The sequence below is a fragment of the Vigna angularis genome, chromosome 7 (assembly GCF_016808095.1).
Source record: "Vigna angularis cultivar LongXiaoDou No.4 chromosome 7, ASM1680809v1, whole genome shotgun sequence".
NCBI classification, from domain to species: Eukaryota; Viridiplantae; Streptophyta; class Magnoliopsida; order Fabales; family Fabaceae; genus Vigna; species Vigna angularis.
In genome coordinates this window covers 9,128,478-9,139,680 of record NC_068976.1, presented here as the reverse complement: position 1 = coordinate 9,139,680, position 11,203 = coordinate 9,128,478, and positions in this window count along the sequence as shown.

Below are 11,203 nucleotides of genomic sequence, written 5' to 3'. Positions count from 1 at the left end.
TTGAAACGTAAATAAACTTAGATTCTCTTGAAGTGGATGGAGCAGAAATGCTCTTTAGTATCTATAGTTGATTGAAGTTGATATCTTTAATGTGTTTATAATTGTTATGATGCTTTGTGCGAACTCTTTTATTGAATTTTTCACTAATAGTATCAAACTAATAGACAAATATCTAGCATACATCAAAGACCCTTAAAGGCAATCAAACCAGCAAACTCAAAAATAAGCATAAGAAGAAGGATCATCTAATCTAAATCTAGATTCTACAAGTCAGACTTAATAAAGAGACTGGAGGTTAAATTCTTCTCATCCTTAAGAACATATCCTTGGCAAGAAAAATGAAATTGTTAGAACTAGGTTGTCATTCAAAGATAGAGACCTATTTTTCCTTATGCCTTGAATACAACCAAAGAACATAATGAAGACTAAATTCTAGCCATGGAGGAAGAACTTAACCAATTCACCAAAAACCATGTTTGAGTGTTAGTTCCTCCATCTGCAAATCAAAGTATGATAGACACAAAATGGGTCTTACAAAACAAGCTAGATAAAGAAGATAGTGTAGTAAGAAATAAAGCTAAATAGGTAGAACATGACTTCAGAAAGAAGGTATCTACTTCATTGAAACTTTTGCTTTGGTTTCGAGACTGAAAGTGATAAGAATTTGATAAATTTATCCAATTAATGAAAAAATTGCTTTTCTAAACAATTTTATTGAAGAGGAAGTCTTTGTAAAATAACCTCCTGATGTTGAAGACTCCTAAGATAAAATATGTTTATAAACTTAAAATGGTTATGATCTTAAAGAAAATGCTAGAATTTCTACAACAGCAATTTTCATTTACAAAATGATTTTATAAGAGACAAGGCTTATATAACCTTATTCATAAAATGCAACAAAGATTTTGTTACCGTTCAAACTTATATTAACAATATATTCTTTAATTCTATTCATGAGAGTTTGTGCAAAGACTTTTTTAAGTTGTTGCAGAGTGATTTTCAGACGAGTATGACAAGTGAATTAAAGTTCTTCTAAGGATTTGAAATTAAAAAAAAAAACAATTGAATTATATATTTACATTGCAATTAAAACAATTTTGTGTAGAAAGTATATTTTTAGCTTTCTTTGGTAGTTGCGGTAGTTTTGCACGTAGGATACTAATACTCCAGAACTTGTATTATTTCTTATTGATACTGCACGTAGGATACAAGCCTGAACAACAAAAACCAATTGAGTGCTGAAGAGAGGCTTAGAAAGTGCTTTGTGGAATTTGTGAAGTTCAAGTTTCTCTCAGTGATGATACAGTTTTGATTAAATAAAGCATGTTGAACAGTTTGGTAGGTGATTTGAAAGTAAAGAAAAAGATTGAAAATATGAAAAGAGAATGGTCTGTGCTAAATTGGAAAGAAGAAAAGTGGGAAACAAAATATGAAAGGTGAAGAGTTTGACTATGAATTGGTAAAGCTTGAAGAGTATGTTTCATTGTGCAGGCTAATCAGTGTGCTTCTGTGGGGTCATTGTTCTTTTAGATTTTACAGTTGTAAGCATAAAAAGAATAGAGGAAAATTACATTATGAGTTTTAGCCAAAATCTGTATTCATTTGAATTTATTAAGCAATGACAACATATGAGACAAGGTCAAAAGAGAAAGTTCAAGACCACCAAGCTAAGAATCAAAGCATCATATTATTCTACAATTATTGGGGTGGGGGAACACGTTACTGATCTCATAACCTTTGGTTCTTCTTTAGGAGTAAGATTGTTTCCTTTTGGAAAAACATTTTACCCTCTTGAATTTTTCTCCCTCTCTCATGAAGTGATGATCACTACCATCTAGTACAATCTTCCTACAAAATCAGATTGTGTCCTCCATAATAAAAAGCCTCCACCTTTATGCATTGGATCATAATTTACAATTAATGGGTGTTTTGTCAAAGCGACCAAGAAACCAAAACCATTATATTTGTACTCCTTTTCTTGTTTACCACTCACTCCATTTCATGGAGACAAACAAATATGCCTTTAAACTACTCCAAGAAAAATTGTTCTAAAATACTAAAACCTTTGTTATCAACGCCATTCTTATTCCATCATGTTCACATACCAAGCGTTATCACATACACCGACTTTATAGAAATAATTTGTGTTATACTCATGAAAAAAAGTAAAATGAACTTTACTTTTGTTTTCACAAGAGAACAATACAAAAACAAAAAATAAACAATTGCAAAGAGGACAAGCTGAAGGTGAAGCATGCACTGTTCTGCATCCACTAGAATGATCGTTCTGAATCTTTGCATTCATAAAAGAAAAAGAGGGTAGGAAGAAAAGAAAAAAAGAAAGATCTCCACGCAACTTAGAGAAAGGGAAGGTCTACGGAATGTAATCCACATGGCTATGCCACCTTTCTTGTTTCTGTAAAAAGGGTGTGTGCACTTAATCATAGTTAGATAATCCAACTAACGACTAACAAAGCAAAGGGTGCGTAAGTGCTGAAAAGTTAATCCTGTGTATCCCACTACTTTGAATTAGTTGTAAAAGTGAATCCCCCAAATTCTTCACTATGTTCTTGGCTTGTCGTGCTATAATAGACATGAATAATCAATTATCAATCAGCTATTGACTGAAAAATGCATAAGTCGTCGTGCAATTAAACCATATGATTGAACTCTTGAACAGAGAGTATGACAACTGATAACAGCTAGCTAAAAACTAACAAAACTAATTCCAAGTTAGTTTTGTAACTTTATGTACCATGATCGAGTGCCTTTTGGTCATACCGGTATAAAACTTGTTCTTGGACGAGTACTTTTCAGACTATTAAGTCTACATGTACTTGATTCATCCCTATTTGGCCAGTACAACATCATATAAGACATTTAATTACTATGGTTCATGGTTAACTATAATGATTCAAAAGTCAACAAGTATTTGAGTCAATGGGCCCAAGCTCATCCAGGAAAAAGCAAATAAACAGTGAGTATAAATAACACATTTCATGAGGTATGTTAATTATGTTTTCATTACGCAATTATTGTTTGTTGACGTGAGAGGCTAACTTGAGCAGAGTGTCTTGTACAAGCACAATCCATTTTTGTCTTAAGGAGAATAAGCTCTAGGGAGGAGGACGAGTATATAGAGATTGAAGGTTGGAAGTGTTTGGAGAGTATTTGGAGATCTTTGCAAACATACTTGACTCTGGAAGAACAATTAGCGTTCACCGTTGGGCTGACTTGTATTTTGTGAAGAAAGCGTCTATGGTGTCTGCGAGAAGTAGAATGGATGGAGAAGAAAGACCCTCCTCGGCTGACATAGTCGCTATTTTAGAAGCCCAGACAAAGATGTAGTAGAAGTTCATCGAGTTTAAGAAAAGAAGTGTTGAGGAGATGGACGCCTTGAGAGAGAAGAATGCAAGAATAAAACAGAGGGTTGAGGTTGAAGTAATGACTACCAAAGCGTCGAAACCAATATCGTGACGAGACGGCGAACCGAAAACAAAACAAGTTTGAAAAGAAGTTTTAGACTCGCCACCATAATTTATTCTAGAAAAACTAAGGAAAATCATAAAATAAGAAGTCTTAGCACTCTACTATGTTTGCCCGAAGGTAGTATACATTTAATTAATTAATTGTACAAAGTTGATATGATTTTTAAAATGTTTAATTTTCTAAAAAGTAACACTATAAAGAAACAAAAACATTTTTTTTGTTTTATGGATCTGACAAGGATTGGCATTATTCCAATGTATTCTCATTCGAAATGAGAAATCACGGTTATGTGGTACTTTGTATTTTTTTGAAAATTATTATGGATTGTTTTGAATTTTTGAAAAGTGAACTTGACAAGGACGACCCTTCCTCTTACGTATCTCCATTCACGATGAAAAATCAGGGATAACATACTTCTGACACTTTTTCATTGAAAATATTGATATTTTTTATTTTTGAGTATTTTATATATTTTCTGGAATTATTAAAAAAAATGTTATATGATGTGAATGGTAACACAAACATAAAAGTTCAAGTGATGGATAAGACTATATTTTTTATTTTTGAAGATTTTATATTTTTTTTGTATTTTAACATGGTTGAGAAAAATGAAGGTATTAAGCATTAGGACAATGTTGACGATCACATGAGTACTCTTACCTTTAAAACATTATTTAATTATTTAGAAATAAGAGTATTTAATACTAGGATGATGCACACGATCACACGAATAGTCAAACCTTTAGAAATACAAAAAAAAATCAATTTTTTTTTAATTTTATAACTTTATCATTTTTTTATATTTTCTTAAGAAGGAAAATGAGTTTGAAAATCTATGATATACAAATGTAAAAGAGTATAATGGAACATGTAAAATAAAATAAATGTTGTAAAAAAACAAAAGAGAAAGCTAAAGTGAATGGAACGAAAGAAAATAACTTTATAGAATATGGTGTGTATGGTCTGGATTGGTGTAGCTTGACTTAGGACCAGATGCCTAACTAGGAAGAGAGGCTAGAGGAAACTCTCACACTCTCTCTCGATGACTCTTAAGAAAAGAACAGGCCTGAAATGATTTCAACAAGATTCAATTCTAACTCATCTCAGAAGTCCCTTACAAAGGATGGGGATACTGGATTTATAGAATATTCAGCCCCCTGGTTTGTGCAAGCATACATCAACCATCATACAAGGATTACAAGCCACATGGAAGCACAACCTTTACATATGTGACACGTGCAACAAAGAAAATGTGAAGTTACTGAAGCAGCTCACTAACGTTAAGCGCAAGATGACTTTTGTTGAGCGTAGGTTTGAAAGCAATGCTCACATGAAGCTTCTAGACATGTTGGCACTATGCGAGCAGCTTCCTCTGCTGGGCAAGGTCCTGTTGTTGCAAATGATAGATTTGCTCCTCTTTTCCCTGTCTTGAGCACACAGAAGACTTGATTGATGACGTAAGTGTGATGTGAAAAGTGGTTTAGGGAATGCTCTTGAAAGGTTAGGCCAACATACAAGTAAAGGTTTAGGAAGAGTCTTTGTGGAAGACAACCTAAGTGATCTTCAAGAAAGTGAAATTACAATTTGGCAAAGTTTCACTAATATTTATTTTCAAGATGAGTTTACAAGAGGAGGAGCTCTCCTTTCATAGCAGAAAGAGAACCCTTTAGACAAGAAAAAGGTAAATGCATTTGAAAGAAGGTCATTGAACTATCTAAGGTCCTAGAAGCTTCCTTTGTTTAAGGGGAGTGCATGAGAGAGCCTTTTTTCTTCACCAACCTTTCAAGGGAGCCTCCCCCTTTGAAGAACGTATGAGGGAGATGTATCTCTTTCCTTTCAAGGCCAAAGACGCTCCTAAAGTCCAAAGTTAGCCAAATGTGGCGCAAAAGTTCTCCAAGGCCCAAAACTAGCCCAATTGACAACATCTTGACAACTTTGACATTTACTGACAGTTTGAGTCATAACTTCTTACACAAAACAACTTCTTACACAAAACTCCAAATGAGCTGATTGTTTTTTTGTTGGAAAGTAGACTCAAAGAGTTTTCATTTGACTATAAGCATGTATTTTCTGGATCTCTATAGATGCAGTGAAATCTTCAAAATCGCCTACATTTACTAATCTCTCTAGATAGGTAGGTCCTTGGCCCAAAATACAAGGCCTAAAGAAAAACATATGTACATATTCAGAAAGCTTAAGAGAAGAAAAAAATAAACTTGAACACCATCTTCCCAAGAGTAGAGTCCTTATTCTTTTTTCATCCTCCTAGTCATACCTTAAGTTGTAGCTCATCTCCATCAAGCTCCCAGAATGATTTCCGTCACTCTCAAGGGAACGAAACCTATAAAGAAACCTCCATACCTGTAAGAAACTATATTACATAATAGGAAAAAAGATTATAACATTTTAATTTAGTCAATATATCAATATAATTTCAAAACAATTGTAAATTACAATCACAAAACATATAACATATCATAATTTAAAATATTTAATGCACTTCTAAAACACATAATAAATAATCATCCCAAAATACTAATATATTATGATTATTATCATAAAGATAAAGAATGAATACACATAATAATTTATTAAAAAAATTCAAATATAAAAATTAATTAGAAATTTCTAAAATAGTAATAATACAACTATTCTGAATAATATTTTAAAAATAATAATCAAAACTCTTTAATCCAACTTTTAATTATTTTTTAAATACAATACAAAAATTTAAATTTTATTTTTTAACTTTTAATCACAAAAAATATTCATTTCACTTATTTATTTATTAAAATATTATATATAAAATGATTTTTTAAATTTATAATATGTTCATCTGTCATGATATGTTCATTTTATCCTTCATAAAAAATCATTTCTAGTGCATATATTAATATAGAAAAGGTTTACATATAAAAATATTTTAATTTATATTATCATATAATAATATAATTGTATAATTATTTTTTACATGATTTTTATTTCTATAATACATCTATATTTTATATTATTATAATAGTTTATTTAGAGGTTGAAACCCTCGGATCGTCCTCATATTTGTTGAAGAATCTCAAGCAGGTCCTCGTTTTTGCAACTGTCTCAATTGGGTCCATATATTTGAAAATTTGAGTCAATTAAGCCATGTCCGTTAATATGTTAATGTGTATTGTTTGATTATGTGAAATTTTTATTTAAATTAATAGATTATGACATGGCAAAATTTAATTGGTTTATGTTAAAATTTAGGGATTTTGTTTGCTTTGAGTTAGGAGAGTGGTGTCGAGGAAGTGACGAATAAGAGGAGAGCCGCCACTGAAACACACATCTCCACGAAGGGAACGCTGCGCTTGGTTCATCGGACTCGAGCCCCTCTTCCCTGCGACCACCGCACTAGAACCCAAGAAAGAGAAAGGAAAAACAACGCCGTCTCTTGCGAAACGAAGCAAGACCAATACGATTGGGGAAGAAGAGAACTCCACTATTACTTGCGCGAAGGAAGAACCTTTGGATTACATAAATTACTTCTCTGTATTTTGCTTCCACTCTCGTTACTATATTACAGAAGCGTAAAAAGGAGCTCAATTAGCAAAAAGGCAAAAGTGTTGTGTGGAGAGAGAGAGAGATAGAGATAAAAAAGAAAAGAGAGAGGGAAGATGGGTTAGGTTGAAAAGGGTCTTGGTATAACATTGTTGGTTTGGTTAAGTTTACTTTAGTTTGGTTTAGTTTTGTGGTGATGGAAGTAGGAAAATTCAATGGCATGAACATCTTTTGGAAGAAACAGAAGCAAGTTTCAGAGTTGTGGCAGTTGCACGACCAACAAAGCTGGGAGTGCAAAGAATCATCAACCCATTAGGAATAAGTGCAAAGCTTCGTAAAAAGCTGGAAGAGGAAAATCCCAACACCAACATCAACATCCGTAAGGGTCTGACTCTGGATCCTCACAGGAATTTCCAGCAATCTCATCCTCTCCGATTTCTACACCGTCAACAATGATAAGATGAAGAACCATCTTAAACAGGTTTAGACACGGAGCTCTTAAACCCACTTCAACTACCGAAGAAACGGTCTTCCCTCCCTCCTCTTCCATCACCGCCTTTATCGCTTACTTCAACCGAACATGCGAGAAAGATGGGGAATCACAGAACCACCATCTCCATCACCAATCACCAACACCGTCTAGATCGGCTATAAGAGCTCCGCGATCGGCGGCCAGCGACTGACGACGAGGTCCATGGGGGAATGAGCCGAGTGGAGTGGGTGGTGGAGGGAGTCTTACCATATCTGGAAACAAATTCCTTAGTTCGATTAGGAATAAATTGCCACTTCAAAAACTCTTAATTTTAAAAAAAATTCCACATAATAAAACACTTGTACATCAGCGTGCAACACGTCAGCATCTTGTTCACTCGTCTGTGAAAACTTAACAGACATGGCTTAATTGTCTCAATTTTTCAAATATATGGACCCAATTGAGACAATTGCAAAAACGAGGATCCACTTGAGATTCCCCAACAAATAAGAGGACGATCCGAGGGTTTAAACCTTTATTTAAACAAATATAATAATAATTATATTGTTTTTCTAAAACAAAAAAAAAAGTCCATATAAGTTTTTTATTTTTAAATTGTTTACACTTTACATTTTTTTATAGTTTAGCTTTGGTTTAAACCCTCGGTTAGTCCTCATATTTGTTGGTGAATCTCAAGTGGGTCCTTGTTTGTTTAACTGTCTCAATTAAGTCTATATACTTGTAAAATTAAGCCAAATAAGCCCTCTCCGTTAAGTTTTCTCTGACGGCTTTAAACTATGATAACGTGTTTATGCTGATGTGCATTATTTAATTATGTAAAATTTTTATTTAAATTAAAGGATTATGACATGACAATCACTCCTCGACTCATCATCTTCTTCATCGTCTCGATTGAATGTGGTGATCTTGGTTGAAGGGTGAAATAGAGGATCCTCGGGTTCATAAGTGACAGTCATAATCGTGAAAACCAAAACCCCAATAACAAAAAATGAGAAGCAAACGTTCCCAATCATGGCCATGGCATTCAGACCTAAATTCCCAGGTCGGAAAGTCCCGATTTTAGAAAATGCAGACCGACTCATCATTCTTATTATGTATCAAATCACCCCTGAGATATGTATCCTACAAGAACATCAAAAAACAATGATACCTAGTAAAGTAATAGGGATTATGACAACGAAAAAAGGTTTAAAGTTGTCCTTTTTATTAGAGAGAAGAAATTATGAAATGAACAATCAAAGTAATTTGAAGATCTGAAAATGAATGAAGCAGAAGAAACTAAATCTTATGAGAGTGAACATGTACAGATACAAATACCCGTTTATCGAAATTGCAAGATCTGAATTCAAAATTCAAAATTCAATTGATAATTAACCTTTTATCTTGAAAAAATATGGATCAAGCAGAAGGGCATCACTCACACCCTCTCTCTCTCTCACTCAGTCACCCATCTTCACTGACACCCTCTTCCGCAACCCCACTCACCCATCTTCACTGCTTCCTCAAGCTCTCCCTGTGCGCCTTCAAGATCGTCCTTTTGCAGCTCCCACCCTAACGCCGCCACTGACACCGAAAACGCCGACATATTGGACTGTGACTCTTTCTCTCTCTACTCGCGGTGCATCGGCCATCGAGTCGACACCATGGAGGAATCTACAATGGAGGAACCACCGCCATTGTCTCCAGCAAAACCTTTATCAGCCTCGAAGACCAAATCTGGGCCCAAACCAGCGATCCCCACCGCGAAGCAGAAGACCAAATTAAGCGTCTCACCAAGGACCCTCAGGTCGTTCCTGCTCTGGTCCAGCAACATGCACTCGTTCCTGCTCTAGTCCAGCAACATGCACATAGTCAAAGCCCCCGACATCCGCTTCCACCACCGCCAACAACGCCCTTCTCCTCTTCCAACGCATCCATCAACAGTCGCGACCTGAACGCTTCTTCACCTACATCATCGGACACCACCACCACCTCGTCAACAAATCTCATCTCTCCCACATTGTTTTCCCCTTCCACTCCAAGATTCGGCTAAGCCCCAAATCCCAAAAAAAAAATCAAACAATTTCCAATTTTTATCAATTTTTATCCTTTAATAGAAAAATGTTCAATCAATTCACAATACCTGATTGAGTGTTACCAGGAGACGATGAAGGAGAGGACGACGCAAGTGGCCGAGCAAGTGGTGGTGTAAGAGTAGAAGGTTTTGTCTTGTGCCACGTTAAACACTGATAATTTTAATAACAAATTCCATGTAATATAACACTTATACGTCAAGATATTATATGTGCACCATGTCAGTAGACTTTGACGCCGTCTGTGAAAATATAACGGATAGGGCTTAATTGACTCAAATTTTCAAATATATAAATCCAATTGGCTCAATTTTACAGATATATGGACTGAATTGAGACAGTTGAAAAAACGAGGACCCACTTGAGATTCCCCAACAAATATGCGGGCGATCCGAGGGTTTAAACCTTTAGCTTTTATATTTTTAGACAACTTATTTCTTACCTTTTTCCATATTTTCTATCATTTTTATTATTAAAAATATTTATTGATTATATTTTCAATTTCTAAATTTTTTTAATATACACACGAGTTTTAAACTAAAAGTAAATAACATTAGTTATTATACTACAATTTATTTGCATGGACGAATATTTCTATTTTTGGGCTTCAACTTTTTCATTTTTTAAATTATAATTGTATTTTTAGCTCATCTATTCCTTATAATACATTTATCTGCGATAATTTAATACTCCAAGATACATTATTCTTTTATATGGCGATCTATTATTACATAATTTAATAGTTGAATTATAATTTTTATTAATATTATTTTGACATCAACTAAATGAAATTCCCATGTTCCAATATAAATAAATGAGTATAACATCTCAATTTTAGCAATTTACAACTGATGAAATAAAACTTTGTAAAATTGATAAACCAAAAAAAATTGCTTTAACATATATGATATTAATACATTTATCTAGAAAAATAATTACAATAATAAAATATATCTACAACACATAAGGAAAACTATTAAACGATGAGGAAGAATACTATGCAACATTGTTGTCTTCCACCAAAGATGCTTCAACACATATCCCTTATTTGTTCACATCAATAGGGTGATCATCACAAAAAGAAGACAACACAACAACCACAAAACACAAAATAGGATAAGTTAGTGTGCAAAAAGAGTTTTCATAAACAAACATAGAAATAATCATCATATATTACTCATTCATAAAACAACCATATCAAACATATAGATTCATTCTATACTCAATTATCCGGATAAAGTATTGATGTGAAATCTCGAGAGGTCTTTCACTTGTGGTGATCTTTACTGCTTTGTAAAGTCATTGTGAAAAAAACCACACACAAGGTTAGTTCTTTAACATCTTTGGCCAAGGTAAAACTTCTATTCTAGACTCAATTATCCGGATAAAGCATTGATGTGAAATCTCGAGAGGTCTTTCACTTGTGGTGGTCTTTACTACTTTTGTAAAGCTATTACGAATACCACACACAAGGTTAGTCCGCTAATATCTATGGCCAAGGTAAAACTCCTAGACTAGGATCTTTTGCACCTCTCACCACATACCCCATTCTACATTACATGGGTTTGAATGCTTATTAGAGCGACATGATAACCTTCAATGTCTAGACTAC